This window comes from Echinops telfairi, unplaced genomic scaffold, assembly GCF_000313985.2.
Source record: "Echinops telfairi isolate 266 unplaced genomic scaffold, ASM31398v2 ScPeMD7_655;HRSCAF=1070, whole genome shotgun sequence".
In the NCBI taxonomy this organism is placed as follows: domain Eukaryota; kingdom Metazoa; phylum Chordata; class Mammalia; order Afrosoricida; family Tenrecidae; genus Echinops; species Echinops telfairi.
In genome coordinates, this window is record NW_022104553.1 from 25,767,608 (window position 1) to 25,772,125 (window position 4,518).

General features: G+C 47.9%; 1 protein-coding gene across 1 annotated transcript in view; it reads left to right on the plus strand.

Moving 5' to 3' along the window:
• Positions 1–4,518, plus strand: part of SYMPK (symplekin scaffold protein) — a 50,755-nt gene that overhangs the window by 43,259 nt on the left and 2,978 nt on the right. The gene's annotated exons all lie outside the window — the stretch shown is intronic.

The window sequence follows — 4,518 nt, forward strand, 5'->3', positions numbered from 1 at the left end:
CCTTGGGACCCAGTTCTTCCCTGACCTCCATGGGACCGCTCTGGCTTCGAGCTGAGTGGACAGCGACTGGCCCCTTTTGGGCGGCACAAAGCCCTTGCCCATTGGGATCTCCCATCCACTGCTCGTCAGTGAAACATAAGCTAAGATCCCAGCCACATCCGCATCGACACGCTCTCTAAAGACACCCCCCACCCCGAACCTCTCTCAGGAGCATTTCCATCTCGCTCCTGTCCACCACCAGACCTCAGGGGCGGGAAGGCGAGGGGTGGGTGCCCTTACCTGCTCTGTCCACCAGAGGGCATGCTGACGACGTTCCCTTGGCTTCCCTTTTCCAAGCACGAACCTGGGCTAGGTCTGCTCCTTTGTAATTCACAGTTGTGATGGGGTTTCATGTCACCTTGAGACATGAGGTCAGCAGTTCAAAGCCACCAACTGCACTTCGGGAGAAAGATGGGCCTTTCTACTCCTCTAAAGGATTACAGGCGGCTCGCAAGCTCACCGGGGTGCTTCTACCATGTCCTATAGGGGCCCTGTGAGTCACCCTGGACCACTGGCAATCAGTGAGGGAAGGAGACATCAGCCACATGCTTGGCGACGTTTTGTTTGTTCATTTTCGATTCAGAAGCTGTTTCTGCCAGCTCCCTTCTTTTGTCCACACTAATTTTCCAGCCTCCTCAGATCCAGATTTGGAACTCTCCCACCTACCTATTCTTCCATCCTCCCCCAATTAGCATTCTCTCCATCCTCCACCCATCCACCTCTCTGTCTGTCCTCAGCTCAGCCAGCCATTCACATACCTCTCCATCTGTCCATCCATTCATCTACCATCCACCTTCTCACTGCTTAGCAGTACTCTACTCACCACTCATCTACCCTTCCATCCGTCCATCCATCTATGCATCCATCCATTCATCCTTTCATCTATTCCGCTACCCGACATCCATCTTTCTGTCTATCTATCCTTTCATCCACCCATATATCCATCCATCCATCCATCCATCCCACTATATCCATCCATCTATTCATCCTTTCCATCTACCCATCCATTCATTCATCCACCATCCACATACGCATCATCGACCAATCCTCTGCTCACCAGTCATTCACCCACTCATCCTTCCATCTATCCATCCATTCACCCCACTATCCATACATACATTTCACCATACATCCCTCTTTTAATTCATTCTTTCATCCATCTCTCCATCCATCTGTGTTAGTCTGGGTAGAACTAGAGAAACAAATTCATAGATACTTGTGTGTAAGAGATAACTTTATATCAAAGAGCAATAGTCCATTAAGAAAACATCCCAGCCCAGTCAAGGTTAAGCCCATAAATCCCGATATTAGCCCATATGATTGTTACTAGTCTATAAATTCTTCAGACTCACGTGGCACATGCAATGACATCGAATGCAGGAAGAAAGATCGCAGGCCAGTGGGTGGGAAAGTCTTGTGACTCCAGTGGCGGTGGAAGCATCTCAGCACTGGCGCGGGTCTCCACGTGGTTCTTCCAGCTCCAGGGCTCTGACTCTATCAGCATAGCTCCATGCGGCTTATCAACAGGAATGTCTCACAGGGAGTGTGTGTTCTGTGTCCAGTGAGCTATTTATTTCCTTAGCACCTCCAAATGAGATCGTCAAGCTGTGACCTGATTGACAGGCTAACCACTCTTAATAGTCTCAAGTTGACAACAGATTATGTAACTACCACAACATCCATCCATACATCCATACATCCATACATACACATTCATCCACCATCCTTATACTCATCACTTACCAATCTTCCACTTAACCACTCATCCAACCAGCCAGCCATTCATCTATCCATCCATCCATCCACTCACTCATCCTTGCATTCATTTTTCGATCCATCCCACCATCCATCCAGCATCCAGTTGCTCATCATTTATTAATCCTTCACACACCCACACATCCATCCAACCAACTGTCCATCCAAGCATCATTTTCTATGTAAAAGACCCTTGAACGCCACTGCACCTGCCGTGCAGTAGATCTGGGGGCATGTACCAGGATGAAAAAGGCAGATACAGAGCCCACTACCACCACCACCGAGACCCTGTGTCAAACTGACATAAGGAAGGCTAAGGAGAGATTTCAGGGACTAAGGACAATGTATAACATCTGTAAGCAAGTCTTGGGGAGCATTAAAGAAGTCTCCCTTTGAGCTGGGGTCCTCTGGGAAACAAAGAGGTAAGAGACAAAAGCAGGTAAAAGGTCACTCTTTTTTTTAATCATTTTATTAGGGGCTCATGCAACTCTTATCACAATCCAAACATACATCAATTATGTAAAGCACATTTGTACATTCATTGCCCTCATCATTCTCAACTTAAAAAATTATACCGGGTCTCTTTCAGCTCTTGTAACAGTCCACACACCCCTACTATCAAGCACACTTGTACATATGTTGCCACCATCATTTCCAAAACATTTTCTTTCCACTTGAGCCCTTGGTATCAGCTCCTCTTTTTTTTCACCTCCCTCCCTCCCTCCTCCCGCCCTCGTGAACCCTTGATACATTATAAATTATTATTATTTTCATATATCACCCTGTCCACTGTCTCCCTTCACCCACGTTTCTGTTGATTGTCCCCCCTGGGGGTGTTGTAGGTCCTTAATTGTGATCAGCTTCCCCTTTCTCCCCCTGCTCCCCCCACCTTCCCCCTCCCCTCATGGTATCACTACTCTCAATATTGGCCCTGAGGGGTTTATCTGTCCAAGATTCTGTGTCGAGAGCTCTTATCTGCACTGGTGTACATGCTCCAGTTTAGCCGGCTTTGTAAGATAGAACTGGGGTCATGATCGTGGGGGGCAGGGGACGCATTAAAAAACTAGAGGGATGTTGTATGTTTAGAAGGCCCTTCTTGATCAGAGCCTCCTGAGCCCTAAGTACTTAGAAGTCACCTTTGAATCCGGCTGAAAGGCAGAGGGAGGTTCAGGGTTGCTGGATGGGACCTGGGATTCTGTGTTTTTAATGACTCCCAGGTGATGCTGAGGCTGCTGGTCCCTGACGCAGGGCAGGAGGGAAGGTGATGGCTTTCAGAAAGACCAGGAGGAAAGCAGTGGTCTCGGGTAGCCAAGGGTCAAAATCAGCCCCAAACCAAACTGCCTGTTCAGGCAGACGCGTCATCTCCCACTCTCCTGCCTTCCTTTCTTATTTCTCTCTTTCTCCCTCTTCTTCTCTTTGCCTCACTTCCCATTCCTTGTTCCGCCCTTTCCCAGCCTTTTCTCCCATTTCTCCCTCTTTCCTCCCGCAGATTAAGTTCTGGGGACCCATGGAACTGGAAGGATTGGGGGGCTCGACCAAATGGCTCCTTGCTCGTCTTGACATCAGCAAGCTGCAGGCCAGCGTTTCTTGTTGTTGTTCTTGTTTCTGAGGGAGGGGGAGTAGGCTGTCCACATCTACGGAATCAGCAATGGAGAACCTGTTGGACAGAATCAAGACCTTGTGAGAGACGGAAAACCTCTTGCAAAGCAGCAGCACACTGTCAGAGATGGACACTGGCCCCGCGAGTCAGGAGGCATTCAACATGCGGCCGGGGAAGAGCTGCCTCCTCAAGCAGAGTCCACCCCGATGACTGTGTGGGAGTCATGTCTTCGTGACCTTCGTTTGCTGATAGCACCAAATGCCAAGAAACAGCGGGAAACATCCCTTAACAATCAGAACTTGAAATGCAAGAAGTATGAATCTAGGAACGTTGGAAGTCCTCAGAAATGAAATGGAATGCATAGAAATCGACGTTCTAGTTAGTGAGCTGACACGGACTGGTACTGATCGTCTTACGTCAGGCAATCGTATAGTTTACTGTGCTGAGAGGGGCACAATCAAGAGGAATGACTTTGCAGTCATCATCCCAAAGGACATTTCAAGGTCTATCTTGATAAGGTGCCCTGGTGGCATCATGGATACGCCTTGGGCTGCCAACTGCAAGGTCAGCAGTTCGAACCCACCAGCTGCTCCAAGGGAGAAAAACGAGGCTTTCCACTCCTGTAAGGATCTATCTTGAAGTACAAGGTTATCTGTGATCTGCCCACACTCACGGAAATCCAGTCATTATTCAAGTTTATCCACCAACCTCAACAACCAGTGATGAAGAAACTGAAGCATTCCACCAAACATCTTGAGTCTGCAATTGATCAAACATTCAATCAGGATACACGTATCATGATTGGCGATTGGAATGAGGAAGGTGGAAGCAAAGAGGAAGGAACAGCAGTTGGAAAATCTGGTCTTGGTGACAGAAGCAAAGCCAGGGATTGCATGATAGAATTTTTCAAGACCAAGGGCTTCTTCATAGCAAATACCCCTTTTCAACAATACAAAATGGCGTGTCAGGGTTAGATCCTCTTAGCATGCTTATTCAATCTGTACGATGAGTAAATAATCAAGGAAGCTGGATGATATGATGAAGAATGTGGCATGAGGATTGGGGGAAGGCTTATTAACAACCTGTAATATGCAGATGACACCACCTTGCTCCCTGAAAGTGAG